The 25,704-nt window shown below is 39.5% G+C and overlaps 1 pseudogene; it reads right to left on the minus strand.

Annotated features, from left to right (window-relative positions):
* Positions 1-1,768: 1,768 nt before the first annotated feature.
* On the minus strand, positions 1,769-8,788 carry LOC111412618 (annotated as a pseudogene).
* Between the last annotated feature and the right edge of the window lie 16,916 nt (positions 8,789-25,704).

Below are 25,704 nucleotides of genomic sequence, written 5' to 3' on the forward strand. Positions count from 1 at the left end.
AGACCCATGAGCAAAAAAGGCAGACTATAATAAGAATTTGGTAAGTCCATCAATGAAATACCCTATCACTATACACCACGTGCGTCAAACATGCCAAGAACTAGTTTGATAAATATTTAGGCCTTGTTTAACTCACATTCTTTCAAAAAAAATATATTTTTAAACAGTAACTTGACATTATTTCTACCATACATTCTTTAATAAAATGATATTATATGCAAATCCAAGACTTTTTCTTACTTTTTAACCCCACATTTCCCATCAATACACTATTCAAAAATGCATTCTTATGAAAATAGTATGACTCAAACATGGGCTTAATGTGTTAAAGCTAGTAGCTCATATACTGTTAAATCGTTAAATCTCCTTTTGTGAAATCATTAAAGTTAAAAATGTTGGAGAGAAAATTATTAATTTATTCATATCTTCAATACATCTCTTGGGTTGCAGGTCAATTTAATTTTTCTATCGACATGACATGTATAATTTTGTTGGGAAGATGCTATTATTCTACAGATTTCCATCTGGTCGTTCACTTCCAATACAATTTTGGGGCTCAAAGTTCAATTAGAGACTCATAGCTCAGTCATCTACCAGATCAAGAAAATTGTTAATTGGGTCAGTTGCTATGAGCATGTGGGCATACCACCGACATGGCCCGCTTTGTATATATTTTTTTGCAAGCTCCAATTCACGATAGTTGATGATGAGTTGTTTAAACCAGATTTGACTCGTACATAATTTTTGTTGTTGAGGAGTTGATGGAAGAGGCCAAACCAACCATTATTTGGTGACACATTTTTTAAGAGCAATCCAAGAAACTACATTTGTAAAGCGAAGTCAACGCTCTGTTGAAGCAAACAAAAAGATTATGATGGTTGAGGATGATCAAGTTCACATTTCACTTCTTGTCCTTCCATCCACATCTCTTTTTGAGTAGAGATCATTTGTTGTATTACGTGGCTGCCAAACATTTCACTCTTGGGAACATTTTAGAAGTAAAATTCTACATTTTTATGTATATGTGTAAAACAGATGATACTTTAAAAAGAGATGTTATTTCTAAGCACTGCTTACATATCAGAGTCAAGGTAGAAGTAAGGTAATTGCCCCATTTTCCGAGTCTATAGAAGCAAGGAATCTGCCACATTTTTTATTTTCCTGTTAATTTGATTAATGATACTTGTAAGCATGCAATCTATGCTTACCTGTTTGTTCATATTTTTTATTCCAAACACTTTTTCTTATTTAGTACGTCTAATACGATTCCATAGAAGTGGCCAAGCAATCTTGTGAGCCTCAATTTTGACCGATACCTAATTCACCTTATCAAATCCATAAACATTGGACGGGTACAAAAATAGATACCAGAAGAATCCCATTTTCATTCTAACAAATAAATCAATTTAAATCAAGAAGACAATGTGTAGTCTTGCTTGTTCTTTTCTTCTTCCATCTCTAAAAGAAGCATAGTCAATATCATAATTTACATTTCACAATATAACCAATTCTAAAGATCAATTGCAGAAAAATAAAATAAAATTGGTAGCCTATTTTAACCAAAAACAAGCCTTTGAAAAATACCACAAGAAGAACCTTTCACTAGCTAAAACAAAGTAATGTGCAACTTTTAAGAACAAAATTGACTTACAACAGAAGAACTCCAAAATGAAAAAAAAAAAAAGGTACATAGAAACAACAAACAAGAAAATCCCAATTCAGAGACTGCTCTATTATTGACAAAGAATTGAGAAAAATCACCTTCCATTCACTTCTCGTGAGCTCTCTCTATATCCCGTGCATCCAGAGCTTCAGGGAAAATCTCCTTCGAATACCATCTGGCAGACGATGAATAACTGTTCCCATCATCGTTTTGACCACTTTCCTAAAACCCATTGTTCCCGACTGTTAAAAACTACTCGTTCCTTCCACTTCATTAGAAGGAACAACTAGCATGGCCACCACATTGGAAGAGCTATGCTACCAGCTACCAAATGAAACGGCATTCCACGAACCTTTGGAGGACGTCGTTCTAAGCCAAGCAGAACCACAATTTTCTTCCCCGTACCACTTTCAAAAGATTTTCCAAAGGTTTAAGAATGTATATCATTAGAGGTCACCTCGTAGACTTGGGATTAAAGTAAGACCTAACAATGATTGTCATTCCCCACACTTCCTCGAGAAGATCCTCATCTATAATTAATGACGGGCCGACAATGTTTGTGACGAGATCCTTGTCGTATGTACTGAAGTAAGGAAAGTATGCTTCCATCCACTCCTTTAACGAAAGCTATGGGTAACTTAGGCTGGTTTACCTCCTTGTGGTCCTTTGTCGGCTAGGATCACAAGGCGGGGTTTACCTAGTGCGCACCTTCGGGTAGCGGCTGCGGGTTCCCTTGTCAACAAAAAAAAAACTATGAATCATATATTTATTTCCTTCTTATAATTCCCCACAAGAACTTTTATTGTCAAATGGCCAAAAGCTATGAATGCTTATATTTATTTTTTTAATTCCGGAAGTAAGTCATCGGTTCCAAATATCAACTATCTTATAGTGTTATTTGACCTAGGATTATTTTCATTTGAAACTTGATAATTTGTAATGTTTTTACACTGTGGTATCTAAGTTGAATGCTTTTTTTATGAAAGAAAAGTTCATTTGATTTGAACAAATCACTCCAAGGTTTGACAAACATTAACGACTCTATATAAAAGGTGCATAATTAGAACTATCCCATGTGATTACTCTTAACCAGAAAGACTGTGATTTTAAGTCTAAGCACAAAGGATATATTTGAACATTAATGAAGGGCTAGACCGACGTTTTCCAACACTCCTGCTCACTAAACTTACACTTAGTACCATCCTTTATGACAAACTGCATGCAGTCAAAGCATTCTTTTTCTAAATATTAAGGGAATTTTCGGGAGAATTCTGATGAATGATGCTCAAAACATAACATATAGAACATGTTTGGATAAACTTTAAAAAAGTTTGGATAACATACTTTTTCTAACTTGTGATTAAAAAATGTTACTTATTTTGAAAGTAATTCTTACTTCATGTCAAAAGTTTTCAACTTTGATTGATAAAAAATTATTTTAAAACTTACTTTAAATATTAAGCTTAGCCAAACATGCTCTAAGAATGATGAGCTAAAATCTTTAGTGGTTTACGAGTAAGAAGCTAGTTCGTAATCACATGTGAATGGGAAAATTTAAAACATTAAGGAAAGGGACGGTTACAAAATACAAAGTATAGCCATTTAAAGGATGTTTATAAGTAAGAGATTCTCAACTTTGTTAATTACCGACCATCAAGAATCAAGGGATTGTCAATTCATATATGCACATTCCTACAAGCACTCGAGTCAATGACTAGTTGCTTAACTGGGCTAGGAAAGGAATTCTCCATCTATCAAGCATATGGTAAAAGTCTCTCCAAATACAACTTTTATTTGCATAAGGTAATTAGGGATGGAGAACCATCAAATAATTCAGTCAAACTCTAATCACTTCTTAATGGTTTTAAGTAGAAGGGTTAAACCCGCAATTAAGTTAATTCTTAGTAGAAATTGAAGTTTCCAATTCCAAATATATTGATTAAAGGTTTTCTTTAAGTTACCGAATTTTAAAAAAAAATAAAAAAAAAATGAGGAAAACCTTTTTTGAGTCTCAAAAGCATTTCTTAAGAGTTTCTAAAGTGTTTCAGTTTTTGAAATGTGCACAATATAAAACGTTATTGGTTAAAAATTCCTTGCAATCCAGGTTTTAGCGATTGCTTGGTAAGGAAGTATTCAATGTCCTTTTATCCCACAATATATAATCTAACCAAACTGCCCATAGATGTTAGTTCACTTCAAACCAACATGCATTGCAATCAATTGCATGATAAGAACAAACACTAACGAAGCGTCTAGTTGGCATCATACCTGAAGTACCTTGGTCTGATGTCCTGCAGACAACGAATAAATTTGTCACAACCTCAACCGACCAATTGGAATGAACTGTACAACAATAACTTAACATTGAATCATAAAGCCCAAAGACAGTATTAATCTCAATAAATCTGAATTTAGTTGACACTAGCGGGAGGACCAGAGAAGCGACACAGATGAACTTTATAACGTTAATGTCATCATTCTTATAAGTAACTAAACTGCCTTAACAAATGTATACCAGGATAAACAGAGTTCAAGTTGCAATTGAATATTTATTTCCCTTGTCATACACTCGGGTATGGTGACTCATTGTATCTGTTTCAAGCTAGAACAAGTACATCCACAAAAAAGGTCAGTATGTGTAATATGAATGATAATACTCACTGTAGCAGCCACAGCAACTTTGTGATCGTATTTTGATGGGTGTCTTCTTCTTGAATGATATAAATTAGTACACACAATGCAGCCAAGAATAATTAATGAACATCATCACCAATTTTGGTAACATTCCTGAACTCAAGACATATTCACATAAAATAATACCCAGAAAACATTCAAAAAGGTCATTTTTACTGGCTCCATCCCTCTTATCAATGGAGTGCTTCAATAGCCCAATGGTCCCATGGGATGGTGGGTTGCTTGTGGATGCGGTTGGGGAAATCTTTTCTTATATCTAAACATCACATCTTTTAACCAATTTCAGTTAAAATAATCACAAAACAAATAAGGTCAGCAAATATTGATTCAATGATGAACGAGTCATATAGCTATGGAAACTCTTTTGAAAACCATCAACAATAATACCGTATAAATAGCTAATTAGTTATCTGAGAAGCTTCATGGAACTAATATTAGATGGCAAAACAATGAGAGCAGGAAATAATAGTTACCAAAAAAACGTAAGTTCATGAAATTGGAAAGTAAAGATGCACTAAAATATCTAGAGCAATTTGACTATCCCATAAATTCTTCAAAACTTCAATATGATCTTATCTCAGAGTCTTCCAACTTTTTTGGTATATGTCTTGTCATAAATAATTTGCATAGAGTTTGTCATCCTAAAGAACATAGCTTATAACAGGTCCAAATTTTAGCGATTGAGGCCTCAAAGACGTCAAAAATAAAAATGAGCATGCCTGTAAATTAGAATTAAATTTATGTAGCTAATGTACCGGAAAGAAAGTAACCACATTGCTCTCAAAAAATTTACATCCTGCCTACTACATGAGTACTTCTACCCAAGCTTCCATTGATTCCCAGGAAGGAAAATGTTAGACACACGTTTGACAGGTTGGGAAACAAAATCAAATCAAATCAAATCATGAAGCATATTATTCTACTTAGTACTCTTCTTTTTGTTTTTTGATCAATCAATGAGCAGTTTCTTGCAATCAGATAACTATGATAAAGCAACGCACTGTGCATGTCGAGAACCAAATATTCACCTCACAGCCAACTTAAACTGGAAACAGTAAAACGTCAAGGAAATTTTCAGAATACCTGTGAACAAGTGGAGGTGTACGCTGGTGGTGTAGGTAGTCAGACCCTCGTCAGCACCGGTTGAAAATTTTAGTCTTGTTATCCAATCCAGCGACTGTTAACTGTTGTCATCTGAATCCATTTTCTTAAACAAGGAACTCGATAGGTCTCCATTTGGCATATACTTGTAGACCAGAAACTTTTCTTTCTCATTCTCCTAGCAGTGCCCTAAGAGAGGGTCCAATCTGTAATGAGAAACCTCGCCAAAATGGCTGAATTCTAACTTGTAACTTTCCTTTTTCACTGACGACTGCAAATCAATCTTCTTGATGACTATAGGGATCCTTCCTTCAAGGATACCGCGGAAAGGATCACCAGAATGCCTGTGCTTGATTAAATTTGAATCATTAGAATCGGATGTGGCTTGGAGAATCTGCTGGTACATAAACGAATCTCCTAGACTTGAAAAATTCAAGAACACTCACGAGGCGGATGACTTTCACCTGCAGAAATACGGCCTGTGCCAGTGCCTCTTTGGTTTTTGTTGAGCCGTTCTTGCGCTTGCATGCAATCTGCAGTACAAGCAATATCATGAGTAATGCATCATTTCAATACCCCCTAAAACAGCTGCTAAAATAATCAATGTATTGTGGCTTTTCTTTTCGGGTTTGGCAGGAGGAGGTTGAGTGCCGTTTGGCAGTCCAAAATTATCAAAAACTAAACCTCTCTCAGAATAAAATGATGCACATTCTCCTGCACTCATCCGACTCGTTATATTCTGTAGGCAATTGAGACTAAGAGATGTCTTCACCTGTGCATAATCTGGAACCCGATCTTGGAAATAATTGCCTGACATCAATAGAACTGAATCTCCTGATCAGAGGTAAGACTTCCATTAAACATATTCTGAGAAATGTTAAAAACTGCAAAAGTATTATTAGCCTTCGAACTGACATTGGGCTGTCTACTATTTAAGTTATTTCCAGAAGCGTCCAGAAATCAAAATTCAGCTATCGAACAGAGCACATCTGGGAAATCACCACTAAAATTGTTACGACTCAAAACCACTATTTGCTACCTAGTCAGAGGAGAAAGCAAATTATCTGGCAACTTTCCTGACAGGAAATTATTCCTAATAACCATTCTCTGCCAGTTTTTAACCCTCTAAATATGGGGCCACTGAGCCAGATAGTTAATTAAATCCGAGATCAAGGTCAACATGCTAGAAAGATCACCAAATTGGGCAGGTATTGAAGAAGAAAAACTGTTCCAAGAAAGATTCAAGAACTGCAGCCTAGACAAAGTCCCAATGCCCAGACGAACAGCCCCATACAAGAAATTCAAAGACATATCAAGTAAAGTAAGGTTCCCCAGTCAGGAAAATGACGCGGGAATTGAACCTGTAAGCAAATTACATGAAAGATCACGCATGGAAAGGCTCGATAACTGACCTAAACTTGATGGATCTATACCGGTAAGATTGTTGTCAGATAAATACAGTTCAGCTAAGCTAGTCATATTGCCAAGAGTGTGATGGGAATTTACTAATCATGCACAGCAAAAAATAAAACAAATTTCAATTCCCACCAAAGATTTGTTGTGTTTAAATAAAAATCGTAATAGAAGTTGTACTTTTCTTTAATTCTTCAAATTTCTTTATTGTTTCGTTGTTCCAACAATCTTGATCTATTACCCATAACTGTCCTATTGTTCAATCTGCAATGAAAATCCTCACATGGAACAAGATTGAGAGGGAGCTAGGATTTTCTTTCCTTCTGCTAGCAAAAATAATGAAAATTCTCTACAATTTTAAAACTCTATCTACTTGTTTATATAAACTCAAACGGGCTTGTCCCGTCTACTAACTTGGTCCAATATTTAATTAATTAATTTAATTAAATTCGATCAATGAATTAATTAATAATTTGGGCCTATTAATAAGTAACCCAATTAATTAATTTAACAATTAATTAATTTATTCAACACTTGTTAAATTAATTAATTCGTAAATCACAATCTTCTAGTTCTCATTTTGCGTGTGACCCATTAGGTTCTCAGTCAAGATATCTAACGACATGAGTTATTATTTTAATCTAATTAAAATCGATAAATTAAAACACCCTCTTTTAATATATCATCAATTTACATTCGCCGTTCCAGATTGACATCTAGCAATGTGTCAGGGCAATACATGTGAAGAAAAATGTCACGTGGTATGACCAAACCAAACTTGTTTGTTTACCGTGAACTAAATCCCTTCGTCAATACAATTCGATCAATTACGAGATATGGAATTGTGTTAATTTAGATTATCGATCATATCTTTCATTTTATTATTAAGTCAATACAAGTCAAAAACTCATTTTCGACTTATGAGTACACCTTGGCCAAGGATTTCGTTATCTACTTAACTGAATGAAATGTGGATCATAACCTCTTGCTATCTAAGAGTGACAAATCCTCTATTGATCATACACATCCTTCATATGATTCTTAACATATCAAAACGATGTCGTATTAGCGGCCCTTGACAGAGCAACATATAACATCACCATCGGTCTCCAATATTTTGTTCTATAACAAAAATATTTACGTATTTATTTAAGTGTCACCACACTTTAGTTTTGTGAGATTAGTTACTTACTTCACAAGTAAGAAATGTCACATGTGATGGTCTATTCATAATAACGATATCCATATCTCGTAATTACTTACGATCACGGATAATTTAAGATTTAATCATATGTAATTTGTATCTCACAATCACAACTCTTTGCGATTAACAAATTGCCAAGATTTGAATCTACAGACTCTATTATTTAATTTTATTGAATATTAATTAAATAATATATTTGCTATAAGATTGCATTAACATATATTCAAGTTTATGTCCAAAGTTGATTGGATTTAAGGCATAACAATTACAAAGTGGAATAGCACCAGTAATCAAACGAGACATAAAGATCAAGCACGCTAAGCCGCAGGCACAACGATTCGGGAATTGACCATAGGAGCACGAAATTTGAGGCATTAAATTAAATAAGGATAAAAGGGTCAAAATCTGAAGGGCAATCACAAATAATTGAGGATTTTGAACCCCCTCGAGTCCTCCTGAACCTATAAATGTTGATCCCTGTGACCCGGCCATTCAGGCATTGGATACCAACCAAGTCGGTACACGAGTCGAATTTTATGGGCCAGTCTCTGGCCCTCAACCCTAATGAAGATCTCAGTTGAAGCAAAGCTCTTGTAATGGAACTGAGAATTGCTGTTCCAATGTCTTAACAAACAGCAAGAAAAATACTTGTTGACCTCGAGAATTGGACCTTCCACGTGGCCAATGGATAACTACTTCACGTAATCCTCCATGTGCACAACAACACAGGTAAGAAGCACACGGTCAAAACCAGCAGTGGTGGTGGCGACCACATACACTCCAACAGTCAAGTCAGCATTGGGTGATCGGAACAGTGCTCAAGTTATACAAGAGAGTGGGAAGGAGAATATATATCTCTTAGTATGGAGAGCTAAGTTATAAGAGTTTCATTACCTTTATCTCTTGTCAAACCTTTGGTATTTATAGACGTGGGGCACCGTTGGATGTGGGACACATGTATGCATTTGACCTTGTGAGGCGTCTGCTCATAGGCGTCAATCAGCCACATCTAGAGTGGGCATGCAATTAGTTTCTCTGAGTTGAGTTAACATAAAGTCGATATGTCACATCAATTAGATCTATGGAGACATCACATCAATTGATCCTTGGAGGTAGAGGAGATCCTGACAGATATCTTTCTGACAGTGGCAGCAGAGAGATCTACTAAGGGGGTACTTCGAAGTGCCCAATGCTTCGGAGTTGAGGGACACTTCAATTACTTCAGTGGATCTACTCTTCACCTTGCAGCATGTCATGTTGAGGCCGTCCCACTTTGGATGATACTTGTCACTTCGGAGAGTGGTGAAAGCTTTGTTCCGAACTTTGGATGGGTACCTATCACTTCGGAGAGTGGTGTGACCTTTGTTCCGAAGTGGTTAGATCAAGGGTGTAACAGTGGTCCCCCCAAGTTTAGGCATGAATATTTATATCATGGGTGGACTTGTTTTTTGGATTGTGTGCCGACCTTAGAGTGAGCATTGCGGATTCTGATGAAGTGATGATGTGAAAGAGTGAAGTGAGCAGATGTGCTGAGCACCTGTTGGCTAAGGCGAAGTCATAATCACAGTTATGTGGATAGGACGTCCTCTCGATTGTTTCGTGATGAGCCTTCAGTATTCCACCGAGTCGTATGAGTTGTGTGCTGGTGGAGGAGATTGTCTACCACTGTTACGTTGACCCAAATGGGACGACGCATTGGGAGATAGCTAGAGCTTTGCAAAGCTTGGGAGGAAACACAGCGGTCGAGGTGATGACCCATAGAGGACTTCGCGTCATGTGTGTTGAAGCTTGTAAAGCTGGTTGAAGAGCTCATCTCCTACTGATCTGCTGACCTACAGGGGAGGACGCGTTGGGACATGGTTAAACCTTTGTAAAGCTTAGGAGAAAATGCAGTGTCCGAGGCGATGACCCACAGGGATCTCCGCATCAGGTGCATCGAAGCTTGTAAAGTTGGTTGAAGAGCTCATCTGCTACTGATTCGCTGACCCATAGGGGACGACGCGTTGGGAGATGGTTAAAGCTTTGTAAAGCTTTGTAAAGCTTAGGATGAAACACAACGTTCGAGGCAATGACCCACAGAGATCTCCGCGTTAGGTGCATCGAAGCTTATAAAGCTGGTTGAAGAGCTCAATTGCTACCGATGCATTGACCCATAGGGGACGACGCGTTGGGAGATGGTTAAAGCTTTGAAAAGCTTAGGAGGAAATGCAGCGTCCGAGGCGATGACCCATAGAGATTTCCGCGTTATGTGCGTCGAAGCTTGTAAAGCTAAGTACTTCATTCAAGGCATATTGAGATGGACTGTCTCTGATCTGAAGCATCTTATTATGATATTAATTGATGTGACAGCTGTTGCGTATTTCCCAGATGACAGTTGGATGAGCTTCCTGTTCCCAAAAAAGGGGCTGCTACGGCTACTTATTGCTAATGGCTGTTGTTTGTTTGAGGTGATGTGCTTTGAGTGTGCGTGTGAGGCACAGTCAGATCTTAGACGTTGATCAAATCTGGCATTTCATTTCAACGATTCAAATTTGTGAAGAGATGAATGGCCTAGATTGACATCGTTTGAATTCAACGGTGCAGATCATTTGAGTTCTCCTATAAAAGGAGGACTTAGTGCCATTCGAATGTTTTTAGTTTTACAACCTGAGAATCTCTATTGCTCTCTAAATTATTGGCGATTTCTAGCGAGTTTCAAGCGTTTCCCGACGACATTTCCATTTTTCGGTGTTAGGACATCCATTATGGTCGAGTTTCGTAAGTACTCTGAGTTTTTTACAACTTTTTTGAAAAATATGGCTATCAGGGTGGGGGCATTCTCGAGGGGACCTAGAGGTTGTCAGCGTAGATGAGCCCATTTTGGCCACTTCGACTGAAATTTTCGAGGCGATTATAGGGAGGAAAACATCTGGAGACGACCAGATAGCCCTGTAGATACCTCAGTCCATTGAGGGACATACGACTATCCTTCCAAATTGAAGTTAGCTTACCTGGTTAGACTTAGGACTGAGTATAGGATTTCGGATAGTGTGGGCCTCACATTACTGGGGCCAGATGAGCGAGCCTACTATCCCAGGCCGGGATGTGTGGCGGTGAGCAAAGCCATCCTTAGGGCGAGGCTTAGGCTACCAATCCACCCCTTCTTTAGGTATGTGTTGAGGTCGTATGGTTTAGCCCCTACTCAGTTAAACCCAAACTCCTAAAGCCAAATGGTGGGTTCGTGGATGTCATGGAAGGAGGTGTCTTACGGGGAGGAGATGTATTTCTTTGTCTTCTAGACCCTGTATATACCTAAGGTCGCAGTCGGGAGGGGGGATAAAAAACAAAGGAGTGGTATTACTTGACATTCTGGGGGGCCCACACTCCATTCGTTATCGACCTGTCGAGCTCCATAAAAGATTGGAAGAGTTCGTGGTGCTGGGCTTCATGGAGGTAGGATACGATGGAGGGGGACCCCCTGACAGCACCAAACAAATACTCCGCCCTTAGTGAGTAATGAAACTTCGGATTTAGTTATATAACTACCTCTTCCAGTTTGGAATCTAACTTGTCTATTTCATGTAAGTACACTTCCCCAGTGTAAGTTGTCTACAGAGGAATTCGACACCGTTTGCATAGTCTATCAGCTTCCCCCAAGGAGGAGGTCTTACAACGAGCTGATAAAGAAGAATATCCATTTCGTAGAGCATGATCTGATGGCCTCCCGGGTGAGTGTAGAGGTTATATCATTACGATCTTTAGTTAAAGCGTTCATACTTAGCTGATTTTGTCCTGTTTGTCGCAGATAACTTTAACAAGAAGAGGCCTCTGAAGCCCGACTTCAAGACCATCCAGAAAATGATGGCTGAAGCTCGAGCGCTGAAGACGAACTCCACTGCGTATAAGAAGTAGACGGAGGATCTGGTCGTGGCGAGCAAGAAACTCTAGCTTGCTTTGGTCGAGGAGGAGGAAGAAGAGGCTGAAGCCCCCTTGTTGAAGAAGGGCAAACAAACCAAAGGGCCCACTGTGGCGAGGACTGCCACTCACCAGACCACGATCCCTACCGGGGTTGTGATTAGAGAAAGGGTCGCTGCTCCGCTAGAGGCTCACCTGGCTGCTACTGTCCCGACCCCTATTCCTGCAGCATCTCTAATTTAACAACTCAAACATCAGAGAAGGAAGAGGGCTCGCCCCGAGAAAGAGGTGGATTTCTTGGGGAGGAATGAGGAGGAGCTGGTGGGAGAGTTATTGGAGGCCCTTCTCCCAGAGACAATAGCTGTGACGGTGGCCCTAACAAATACTGGACTGAAGCTTGGAGGGACCACACTGCTTCCTGTACCAAGGAGGATATAGCTTCTACCAGCACCGCGTGCCTCACCAGGGCCCCAAGCACCAATGTTCAACTTAAGACTTTGGTGAAGGATCTCAGGGCTAAAAATGTTAAGGCGGAGAGGTGAGCTTACATTATGGAAATGCAGTGCGAGAGGCGGGGACAATATTACTGAGGCAGAGAAGAAGAGGGTAGAGGCGGAGAGCTAACTCTGATGTTGAGAGGCTGAGGAAGGAGCTCCATGAGATGGAGAGCTAGGTGGCTACTTTAACGAGGTGACTTGTTCATGCCAGTGAGCACCACCGTTTGGCTACGGATGCTCTGGAGGCCTTGAACAAAGAAAAGGCTAGGCTGAGGTAGAGAGTGGAGGCCCAAGTGGAGGAGATTGAGTCTTTGAAGGATGAGGCGAAGGTGGTCGATGAGTCAGCCGTGCAGCACTTCATTGATCATTTTAAGGATCATCCTTTATACGACACCTTTGCCAACTATTGGGCCTCCTGGAATGCCCAGGCGATGTTGGAGCGGCTAAAAGAGGTTCATTCGATGCTGGACACTTCTGCTCTTGAGGCGGATTCGGTGAACCTACTGGGGGTCGCCTAGACATCACATCTGTCCAGGAAGCTGCGGAGGCTCCTCAGGAGATGATGGAAGTAGGGGATAAGGCCATAGTGCCCATAGATCAAGACTCTCATTGTAATGGCTTTGGCCCAATTCTTGCAATCTAATTAATGGAATGGAATTTTTTTTCCAAGTATTGACACTTCTTTCATTTACATTTATGTTGAACTGTGTATCTTGATGAGTAACAAAATATTAAGCATTACTTATCAACAATAACCAGTCGATGATAGAAGAATTGATCCATATAAAACATTGAAGAACTGAGGCATAAGTTGATTAACCCATATAACCTAGCGAAGAATTGAAGTATTTCAAGTCTTACAACATTGTCTTTTACTAAGGTTGTTTCAACACTTAGTAAGATAGAAATGCTACAATAGACTGGACAAAATGCAGATCTGATTGGGACATACACATCATTGATAGTACTTCATCAAGTGTTCAATGTTTCACTGATGAGACAGTACCTTCCCTGCCATGTTTTCTATTTCATAAGTACCGGGTCGGGACTCTTTGCGGATGCGATAAGGACCTTCCCAGTTCGGTCCAAACACTCTAGACCAAGTTGGCTTCGATGATTGGAAGACCCTTCTGAGGACGAGGTATGCCAGACGAAGAGTTCAATTTCTGACCTTAGAGTTGTAATAACAGGTCATCTTTCTTTGATACTTAGCCAATTTTATTTGAGAGAAATCCCTCATTTCTTCAAGGAGGTGAAGTTCATGCACTCGAGCTTCATCGTTGCTGATCTCATTGAAATGTGTTCGACGATGAGAAGGGACAGCCACCTCGACAGGACTCATGACTTCAGATCCGTAGGTTATGGAAAATGGTGTTTCACATGTTGCAGCTCGACTGGTCGTTAGAATGGCCTAAAGGACATGGGTAAGTTCATCGACCTACGCCCCTTTCGAGGCATCAAGTTTCCTTTTTAGGGTATGCTTGATAGTTTTGTTCATTGCCTCAACCTACCCGTTTGCTTGGAGATGATGACGTGTTGAGAAGTCCTTCCTTATGCTGAGTTTAGGGTTGTCAATCGGCTCGGCCCATGAAAGCACGAGCTCGGCTCGGGCTCGCCACGAGCCGAGCTCGTGCTCGTTTTGAAACGAGCTGAGCTAAAATGGGCGAGCTCGGCTCAGCCCATGAGCTTGTGGCTCGTCGGCAGCTCGTGGGCCAAGCCGAGCCCGACTCGCGAGCAGTCGTCGTTTTTCTATTTTTTTTAAACAAATAGGTAAATTGGAAAATAAAAAGGTAATTTTAATTTTTAAATCGTGAATTATATATAAAAAACTAGGTAAAAAATTTAAACCCTCCTCCTTTATCTGGGCTTGGGATCGGCTACTTAAATTTAGAGTAGGCGGAGTTAAAAATTGTGTTGTCTGTTTGTTTGTTCGTGTACAATTTTGTAAAGAAAATTTAAAATAGTATTAAAAATTATTTTTTCAAACAACGCTGCGCGTCCCGTTGCATATAATCTTCGAAGAAAATCCCTTCTAAAAATTGAAAGGGTAATCGAATGCCCTTTCAATTGTCAGAAGTCTTCACTTCGAATATTATATAGAAGTCTTTCACTTTGAAGATTATATATAATCTTCGAAGTGAAAGACTTTTGACAATTGAAAGGGCAATCATTCGATTACCTTTTCAATTTTTAGAAGGGATTTTTTTCGAAAATTATATGCAAAGGTATGCACAGCGTTGTTCGAGAAAAAAAATTAAAATGTAGATATATAGTAGTAATAGTACCAAGTACTAACAAAAATTTAACTAAATTAGTGGAAAGGAATTTTTTTTTAACTAAAAGAGATGGAAAAAATAAAAATGAAATCTTTATTTTTTTTATTTTCTTTATAAAATAGATAAAATATAAACCCTCCTCCTTTATCCGGGCTTGGGACCGGCTACTTAAATTTTCAGTAGGCGGAGTTAAAAATTGTACACGAACAATTTTTTGTAGCGTGTACAATTTTTTAAAGAAAATTAAAAGTAACGATAAGAAAAGAAAAGTTTAATCAATATAATTAAATTAAATATCACTTACTTGACGACATACAATTTCGGCAGCGTCCTATCAATCCTTAACGCACATTAACGCTTCTAAAATATATTCTTTCAGTCGGCTCCTGACATCACTCAAAACTCTTTTACCTGCACTAAAAGTAGACTCCAAATCAACAGTGCTAATCAGAGGTGTCAACAGATCTTTTGTAATCGCAGATATAACTGGCCAACGTCGTTCATACCTTCCCCAGAATTCAATTACTTTGTATGAACTTTTTTTAATTATTTTATCTGTTGGCATATTCTGATTGAAATAATCAATTAATTCAGCAGGCAATGCATTATGGTTTGAGTTCATAGATGTTTGATGAGAATGAGATACAGATGTTGACGACATGACAGTGTCAGTAGTAGTAGATGAACACATTGCAGATGAATCAAATCTATATGAATTAATACCTTGAAATAAATTAAATATTTCCGCATCTTCTTCTTCAATTTCAGCGGAAGGAGTAGGTGCAGATGATACCCGACTAATATTGGTACCCATTCGGTTCGCATATAATTCATACATTTCACATAATATTTGCTCTAAATTTCTATATGTGATAGGTGTATCAAATTTAAGGTGTTTGAAATTTGATCAATTATATATTTAGTTCCCGATAAATTATATCGGGGTTCCATCACGCATGCTAAAGGAAATAACATAGGCAAATCTTCCCAATATTTTCTAAATTTTAATTCCATAACAATTATAATTTCATTAAAATCAGGGTCATTTCTATATTTATGAAATGTTCTTGCAATTATATAAAGATGTTCAAGCACCATATAGCTGGTGGGATAGTAAACGTCTGATAAAATCTTAGTGGTTTCATAAAAAGATGTCAAAAATCTTTTAACTTTCAAAGCTATTTGCCAATCACGTTCAGTCAACATACCCTTGTCATCACTTTTAACATGTCTATTGTTATAAAAGTCAGTTATTAAATGTTCAAAACCTTCACATGACTTTAATAACAAGTAAGTAGAGTTCCACCTATGACCTACGTCGCTAACAAATGTTTTAACATTTTGCACTCCTATTTGAGCATAATAATCCTCAAATGCTTGTTTTCTACTTGGGGAGATTGTGATATATATTAGTGCATTTCTAATATTTTGAAGTTCATTTTTTATATGTTTTAAACCATCTTGGACAATTAAATTCAAAATATGACATACACAATGAATATGAAACAAATATCCACCAAAATCAGGTTGTAATACCCTATGCAATTTATCGGCAACTACTTTATTAACACTAGCATTATCGAAAGTAAATGAATGAATTTTACCTTCACAATGATATTCTCTAACAATACTAATAATAGCATTAAATATATTATTAGCGTTGTGAGGAAACTCAATAATTCTAAAAGCAATAATTTTTTTATGTATGCACCAAAGTGGGTTTATATAATGTGCAGTTGCAGCTATATATGTTCTTTTATTAATCCCTTCCCATATATCCAAAGTTAAAGATATGGCACCCCCATATTTTTGGAAATCCATAATTAATTGTTGTTTTGTTGAAGTAAAATATTGTATTGTATCGGAACGAAGAGTGTTTTGACTTACCCCAATGTACTTTGGCTGCAGAGATTCTTTTACATACGAGACGTAGTGTTGGTTGTCAATTAATGTCAAAGGCAACTCAGCACTAGCAACAAGTTTCACCATTCCGGTTCGAGCTTTCTCCTCCGAATACACCCATTTGGATAGGGGTGCAGCAGAACCACCGGTGTCTAAACTGCCAAATTGCAATTGTGTTTGACAGTCTGGAATAAGTCCGTGTTTGGCAGCACATACTTTGTAATGACGGTTGAGATGGGTAGTACCAATTCCTCTTTACCATGTTAATCTTTGTTGGCAATATTTACATACTGCTTTGAATTCTTGAACTCCATTAACGATTTTTCCCATTGAAATCAGCATAAAGTGATCCTAACATTTTGCTTGTTTTTTCCCATTTCGCTTTCTCCTCGTGTCAGGAACGTTTAATTCAGCCTCTTCTTCCTGATCGTGTTCCGCTTCGGGAATGTCAACATTATCCAAGTTAATTGGATAATTTGGATTGCCGCTTACATGATGATGAAGATCCAAATCTGGAATATTTTCAGGTAGGGGTACGTCATTTAGACCTTCAAATTGATTCTGAAATTGACTTTGCGGTGTCATAGGTGATTCGTTTCCTCCCACACCGAACAAGTTTTCGACAAACGTGCATGGATCCATTTGTTTAATTGTAATAAGTAATAACTAGTAAAAGAATAATTGTATAAATATAGTGAGAAATGAAAATCGGATGAAATTTCAATAAATATAGTGAGAACTAAGAAATGAGAATTGGATATTGTATAAATTGTATATAAAAATTACACAACTATCAACACAACACATGAGAGTTGAGAGAAAGATAATTGAGAGTTGAGAGTGAATTGTAGAAAATTTTGTGGCTAAATGCCACTATTTATAGAAGAAGAAAAGAAAAAAAATTTAAGGACCAAAACGGCCACTGAAAAAATTTAGTGACCGTTAACGGTAAAAAAAAAATAAAAAATAAATTTCAGGGACCGAAACGATCACTGATATAGTGATCGAAAAGGTCACTTTCGAAAACGAGAGCTCGTGGCTCGTTTAAAATGAGCCTCTCACGGGCTCACCTCGAGCAGTTCCTTTTTTGTGCGAGCCGAGCGGGCTTGGCTCTCCTACCGAATCGGCCCGCTCGGCTCGCAGTTGGGCTCGTCTTTTTACGAGCTCGAACCGTCCACGAGCTCCATTTTCACGAGCCGAACGGACGAGCCGACGAGCCCCTCGGCCCATTTGCCAACCCTAGCTGAGTTTGTCAACACAAGTCTCACATCTTTTTGCTGTCGAATTACTTTTCGTTGTCAGACACTAAAGAGTGAGACATGCTGAACCTGCAAATGATGTTTTTCTAGACGAACTTTGTGGTGTTTGCTTTAGTGATTTTTGCTAGAGGTTCAACTTCGATCCACTTCGTGAAGTAGTCATTGGCAAAACTAGCGCTTCCTCTTCCTTTAGGGAGCGGGCCAATAAAGTCTATGACCCACTTAGTGAACGACCACGGGCTAGTGACCATGGAGATGTTTTGAGAAGGCTGCCTTTGAATGTTTGAGAAGTGCTGACACGTGTCACATTTTTGAGCAAATGGCAAGAGTCCCTTTTCAGGGTTGGTCAGAAGTACCCTTGTCAAAGTACTTTGTGTGCCAGAGCCGTTCCTCCAAAGTGGTTACCGCAGACTCCCTCATGGATCTCCCTGAGTATATACACAGCTTCTTCCCCTCCCACGCATCGGAGAAGTGGCGAGGTGAAACCCCTTTCGTAGAGGACGTCATCGTGGAGAACAAAGTGAGCAGCCCTCCTTCTCAATTTCTTCGTCTCACTTTTTGAGGTTAGCAGTGATTGATCTTTGAGGTAGGCTACGACGGGTTGCATCCAAAGTGGGATGCCTTCAATCTATAGTACCTCTTTACCTTCAGAGATTGAGGGCTTCGGTAGGCGCTCAATTGGGACAATTTTTAGCAACGCCGAATCCTTGCTGCTTGCCAACTTGGACAGGGCATCGACATGTGTATTTTCAAGGCGCAGGACTTGGACTAGTTCAAATTTCTCGAAATGAGGGACTAGGTTTATGACCAATTTCAGATATGCAGCCATGCCACTGTCTTTGCCTACAAACTTTCTGCTGACCTGACTTACCACAAGTTGCGAGTCGCTACTTGCTAGGAGCCTTTTCACTTGCATTTCTTTCGCTAGTCTAAGGCCCGCTAGGAGAGACTCATATTCAGCAGAGTTGTTCAAGAATTTGAAGCCAAACCTGACTGCGCAGTTTAGCTTATGGCCCTCTTGGCTTTCCAAAACCACTCCAGCTCCGGAGCCAGTCTCTTCTGACTATCCATCCACAAATAGGTTCCATGTTGGGGACTCGACTAGTTCCATTGTTGCCTCCATTTCTGGGATGTTGGCGAACTTAGCTACAAAATCTGTAAGGGCTTGGCCCTTGATGGTATCTTGGGGTCAGAAAAGCAGGTCAAACTCGATGAGTTCGATTGCCCATTTTAGCAAACGGCCCGAGGCCTCCGTTCTCTGCACTATTTGCTTCAAGGGAAAGTTGGTGAGAACCTCAATCGAATGGGCCTGGAAGTATGGTCTCAACTTCCTCGATGCTGTAAGAAGGGAGAGTACAAGCTTTTTCATATCTGGGTAGTGCGTCTCCGCTGAAAGTAGTACCTTGCTAATATAGTACACTGGCAGTTGATGCGTGTTTTCCTCTCTAACAAGGACTGTACTAATAGCCTTGTTTGAGACCGTCAAGTACAACAACAGTGGTTCTCGTGGTTCAGGTTTGGATAGTAGGGGTACCTCTCCTAAGTGCTTCTTCAGCGCTTGGAAGGCTTCCTCGTACTCATCCGTCCATCGGAACTCCTTTCCTTGTTTCGAGACTTTGAAGAAGGATAGGCTCTTGTCAGTGGCCTTGGAGATGAAACGGCTGAGTGCGGCTATCCGACCGTTTGAGACTTTGGACCTCCTTTGGCTTCTGAGGTGACCTCATTTCTAGTAAAGCCCTTATCTTTTTTGAATTTACTTGGATTCCTCTTTGGTTCACAATATACCCTAGAAATTGGCCCGAAGCTACCCCAAAGGTGCACTTCAGAGGGTTCAACTTCATTTTATACTTTCTAAGAATTTGAAAGGTCTGGTCGAGGTGACTTACGTGTTCTTTTGCCTGGAGACTTTAAACTAGCATGTCGTCCACATAGACTTCCTTACTTTTGCCAATAAGCTCGGAAAACATCATATTGACCAGCCTCTGGTATGTAGCTCCGTCATTTTTCAACCCTAGGGGCATCATCTTATAGCAGTACAACCCTCTATTTGTGATGAACGATGTGGATTCCTCATCAGGTCGGAACATGGATATCTGGTTATACCCTGAGTATGCATCTATGAAGCTCAAGAGCTCATGTCTAGCAGTGGAGTCCACCAGTTGGTTTATCGTTGGGAGAGGAAAGTTGTTCTTGGGACATGCTTGTTCAAATTTGTGAAGTCCATACACACCCTCTATTTCCCGATAGGTTTCTTTACGAGGACCGGGATTGATATCCACTCCGAATAGACAGCTTCTCTGATAAAGTCGCTCCGGCTAAGCTTGTCAACTTCTTCTTTGAGCGCCTCATATCGCTCTAAATTGAGGGCTCATCTTTTCTACCGGTGTGGGGCGCAGGAAGAGTTGATGTTAAGGTGGTGACAACTGACCTTTGGGTCTATTCCCATCATGTCCTCGTGCTTCCAGGCGAAGACATTCAGGTTCCTTTTCAGGAAGTTCATCATTTCTTCATTCACTTCGAGGAGTAGCGCTTTCCCTATCCGCAAGACCTGAGTGGGGTCTTCATGGCTGATGGGGAAAGTTTCAAGTTCTTCCATTGGAGTCACATTTGGTTTGGACTCGATAATTCGATGATCCAACTCATCAAGAGGGTGCCCTTCTTTAGGGGTTTCTACCATGTCGACGTCTTCTCCTTTTCAGAGGTATTCCCTTGTTCAGGGGTGTCGACCATTTCTATATCCATGTTGGCTTCATTGGCAACACCTGTTATGATGACATTAACAGTGTGGGGTTCGGATTTTCATAGAGAGTTGACGTAACATGCCCTTGAACCCATTTGGTCACCTCGCACTGTAGCAATCCCCTATTCAGTTGGGAACTTCATACACAAGTAATGGATGGAGGTAACTGCCCAAAGATCTTTCAAGGCAGGTCGGCCTAATACTCTGTAGTAAGCTGATCTATGATCCACAACTAGGAACTCCATGAAGTGGTGGGCCACTAGGGGGGCTGACCCCATCTCGACAGGTAGAGTAATTCACCCTTCTGAGACGAATCTGTCGCCAGTAAACCCAAATAGCGAGTCGATCATGGGGATCAACCCGTGTTCAATTTGCATTTTATCAAAGGTGGATCCGAACAGTATATTCACCGAGCTGTCATTGTCGATGAGCATGTGTTTGAGCAAGTTTCGAGCCACTACCGCTCTTACCACTAACGCATCACAATGGGGTGGTGAACTCCTTGCATCTTCTTGAGAGAAGGTGATCGGCGCCATCCTGTTGGCGTCTTGGGGTCTGGTTGACAATGTAAGTAATCATTGGTGGATTCTTCGCTTCCCTTGTGTAGTTCCTCTGGGCGTTCTTGGTGTTGCCCTCGACGTGGAGTCCTCCAATGATTGTATCAATTTCCCTGATAACTTGGCCTCCAGACGAGGCCTGATTCCTATGCTTGGACTCTCTTCTGTCCCTGGATTCTCTCCTCCGGGGCGATTGGTCTCTATATCGCATTTCTTCCCTATTTGGGAAGATGGACCTGCGGGGGTATTCTTTCCTCCGCGGGTTACTCTGGTTCGAGGAGCATCCCTACATTCGTTGGTGTCGTGTCCGTAAAGTTGGTGAAAGGTGTAGAACCTTGTCCCTTCCAGGGGCCTGTTTGGTCGCTTCTTCTTCTTTCGATTGTTTGTTCCCCCGGATGGTCCTGCTTTGACATGAGCATTTTCATATGCTAGTACTGGCACTACATTTAGAGTGGTTGATGCCAATGCCTACCCGGATGTGGGGACTACAGTGTGACCTGCTTGGGTGTATTGTTGGGTAATAAAATGTGCTGCTGGTCTTTGACCCACCTGTCACTGAGGTGGATGGAGTCCCTGCGCTGCATGGTTTTGGTGGTCAATCATTTCTTCATCGACAATCTCTATCCACATCATTTCTATCAATTTGTCATAGGTAGTGGGATTCTTGCTACATACATCCCTCCAGAACAGTGTGTTCATTTTGAGGCTACCTTTCAAAGTTGAAAGGGCCTCTCTATCAGTGACTTGGTCGTAATATGTGATTTCATCAGTGAATCTAGTGAGATAGCTTTTCAGCTTCTCACCAGGAGCTTGCCTTATATCTTGCAGACGTAGCACTGGGGCCTCTTTTTCCCTTCGTGAAAGGTATTGGTTCAAAAATGCCTTCTGCAAGTTTGGCCAGCTTCTGATGCTTAGGGATGGTAACTTGTTGACCACACTTCGGCAGCTCCGATGAGGGTAGATGGAAGGCCCTACATTTTAGCGCTGGTGAGACTCATCTGCGTTATGTACTTAGTCAGGTGTTTCTGTGGGTCTCCTTTTTCTTCATACTTTGGAATTTTAAGGGGCATGAAATTTGCAGGCTTCGAAAAGCTTCGAATTTCTTTAGAGAATGGGAGGTTATCATCATCGTCATCAATTTCGTAGGAACAACACGGCCCTTCAGAGCCTTCTCCCTTTGATGCATTTTGGGGAGGCGGTGTCCCTCTTCTTGACTATCCCAATCCACTAGGTGGAGGATGTACTTGTTCTTGCTCCTGCCCTTGCCAGACTGATCTTTGTATGGAGCAGACCCTATTGTTAGGGTTCTGCCCTATTCTGTCGAAGACACTGACAGACCTTTGTGGTTCGTATTCTGGTGGTTCTCTCCTAGAGGTCGTTCTGGGTGTAGGATGTCATATCCACACCCACTTCTCTTTCAAGGGAGCATGCCCGGTGCTGGCTCGAATGGCCTCGATCATGAGGTGCAGGAATTTCTTGAGCTGGATATGATCCTTGAGGCATTTAGGAGCCCTAATGACCTCGGGCCTACATGAAAAATCCACGTATCTCTACATTCTAAGCAACGATGTCCTTTATTCCAGCAGCTATTTGGGTCATTCCTTCAGTGAGAGCTATTGTCCTATTACCTCGGTAACGTCGATGATGGGGTCTCCGATGTGTGACATTAGTTCTGATTACTTCTTCTTCAGAGGCATCTCTGTGCCCTTCAAAATTTGAATATTCATTACTATAACTCATTTTGTCTTCTTTATCAAGGGTGCAAAGAACTTTGTAGGTTGACTTTGTTCTTTTTCAAGAACGTGCCTTTTTCAGAGTAATTCAATGGTTTACCAATGATTTTTTCGGTGGGCAATGTGGAATTTTTGGATGGAAAGATTCCCACAGACAGCGCCAATCTGTTGATCTCGAGAATTGGACTCTCTATGTGGCCAACAGATAACTACTCCATGCAATACTCTCTTCGCACAACAATGCACGGTCAGAAGCACACGGCCTGAACCAGCGGTGATGGTGGCAGCCGCATACACTCCGACGGTTAAGTCAGCATTTGGTGATCGGAGCAGTACTCAAGTTATGCAAGAGAGTAGGGAGAAGATATATATTTCTTAGTATGGAGAGCTAAATTATTAGAGTTTCATTACCTTTGTCTCTTGCCAGACATTTGGTATTTATAGACGTGGGGCACCGTTGGATGTGGGACACGTATATGCATCTGATGGTGTGAGGCGTCCGCTCATAGACGTTAATCAGCCGCGCTAGAGTGAGCGGACAATTAGTTTCTCTGAGTTGAGTTAACATAAAGTCGATATGATACATCAACTAGATCTATGAAGACGTCACATCAATTGATCATTGGAGGCAGAGGAAATCCTGACAAATATGTTTCTGACAGTGGCAGTGGAGAGATCTACTAAGGGGGTACTTCGGAGTGCCCAATGCTTCGGAGTTGAGGGACACATTGGTTACTTTAGTGAATCTATTCTTCACCTTGCAGCATGTCATGTTGAGGCTGTCCCACTTTGGATGATACTTGTCACTTTGGAGAGTGGTGTAACCTTTGTTCCGAACTTCAGATGGGTACCTATCACTTCGGAGAGTGGTGTGACCTTTGTTCCGAAGTGGTTAGATCTGGGGTGTAACAGTGTCGGATGGATGGCTGTCACTTCGGAGAGTGGTGTGATCTTTGTTTCGAAGTGGTTAAATCAGGGGTGTAACCGTACTGAGCAAAGAAAAATTACCGTGCTCCACCTATCCGCCATTTCTGTTGCACCTTCATTGAACTTAAAACCCAATCCACTTCACAATTATATAATTAAATGTACAATAAAAACACTTGAATTTAGGAATTCTGGTTTCAAATAAGAACACTTGCATTCAGTTAAGGGACTTACCTTTATAAATGAATCGGGACCTTCTTTTAGTTGGAATTTTTTGTTTTTTTTTTAATGAATTTTTTTACATGTAACTTGACTGAATTTTGGGCGGATTTCAATTTATAGTTGATCTTTTTCTCATAGCATAGCTGTAAAAATGAATATTTTAATAAGATGATGTATATTTGAAATAATAAAATAACTTAATTTTAGATGATAACGCAAACTCTATTATTTTGATTTTATTTGAATCAAAATAAGTAAATAACTTGATATAATTATATTCATGTCACACTTTTTGTTAATTACATTATATTTTAATTACAGTGAAAATTCTTAGTTTTTATTCATTTTTGTACTTATATCGTGAACATTTTTTTTATCGCATTTGCATTCTTGACCTTCAATTAATTAGCAAATTTGTATCTAATGACGATTTTTGTTCAAATATTCTATTAGCGAATTTTGAAACAAGTGATTTTTTTTTATTGAACTTTTGTATTTTTTGCTTTTTTTTGGCTTATATAAAAATATGATAGGGCAAATAAGCTTTTTTACACCTTCTAACAGATTTTTTGGACAAAAACTGTTAAAGTAATTATATTACTACCAAAAAATTTAATTACTACACCTCACACCACACGTATAATATGTTTTCAATAAATACACCACAATAAATTTACAATTATACTCAGAATACAATAAAAGCTAAAAATGAAAAATATAATATAATATTGTGTTGTACACATTCTCCCAATATTGCTCATCATTTTTCTCAACATTTTCTGTCCTATTTAATTAGTCGTTTGATTCAATATCAGCCCAGAAATGATCTCACTGGAGGCAATCATTTCCCTCTAATTTTTTACTTTTCCTGTTGTATCCACTCCAAACATATCATTATCCTGAACTCATAACTCTAAAAACGCCATGGGATGGACTAAGGGGATCTCGAATGTCTCATTCGACCTAGGATTATGAGAATTAGATGTTGGGAAAAAAAAAAGAAAGAAAGAAAGAGAAAAAATTATGTAAAGATTAGTCACTAAAGAAACATTCAAGTCAATCTTCCTTGGAATGGATTGCAACTTGCTTTCAATTATAGTTTCTGGCTTAATGAAAGTACGATCCATGGAACATATTTTAACATCTGCACCAGAAAGCCTTGTTCTTGAGCCCATGCTAGCCTTAAGATCTTCCCAAGGTCTTGAATCTAGAATTTGTAGACGATTTCAATGTCTGTTACAATCTTTTGGTCTCGCTTGGCATCAGATCTTCCTCCGTCTTCTGAATTTTCCTTTTGCAGATTCACGTTGAAAGAGTTTGAGTTCTTGTGAATCATTTCTACACTCTTTGTAAAACATTTTGCCTTAGAATGTCCCAAGTCACCAACCTCAACGAAGGATACTATTCAGAAGGAATACTCCGTGCAAGGCTGCAAATTGGATATACAAATCCTCTGAGATCTTGGAAAGACTTTAACAAACTCTTTGGTGTAAGTCTCTTCGCTAGTCTTACAATACCACAGTTTGTACACTTCAATACACTGGCAAATCCAGCTTCTGGCGTGAACAATGGCTAATACAGCAAAAAAAAAAAAAAAAAAAAAAAAAAAAAAAAAAAAATTT

Source organism: Olea europaea, chromosome 16 (assembly GCF_002742605.1).
Source record: "Olea europaea var. sylvestris chromosome 16, O_europaea_v1, whole genome shotgun sequence".
NCBI classification, from domain to species: Eukaryota; Viridiplantae; Streptophyta; class Magnoliopsida; order Lamiales; family Oleaceae; genus Olea; species Olea europaea.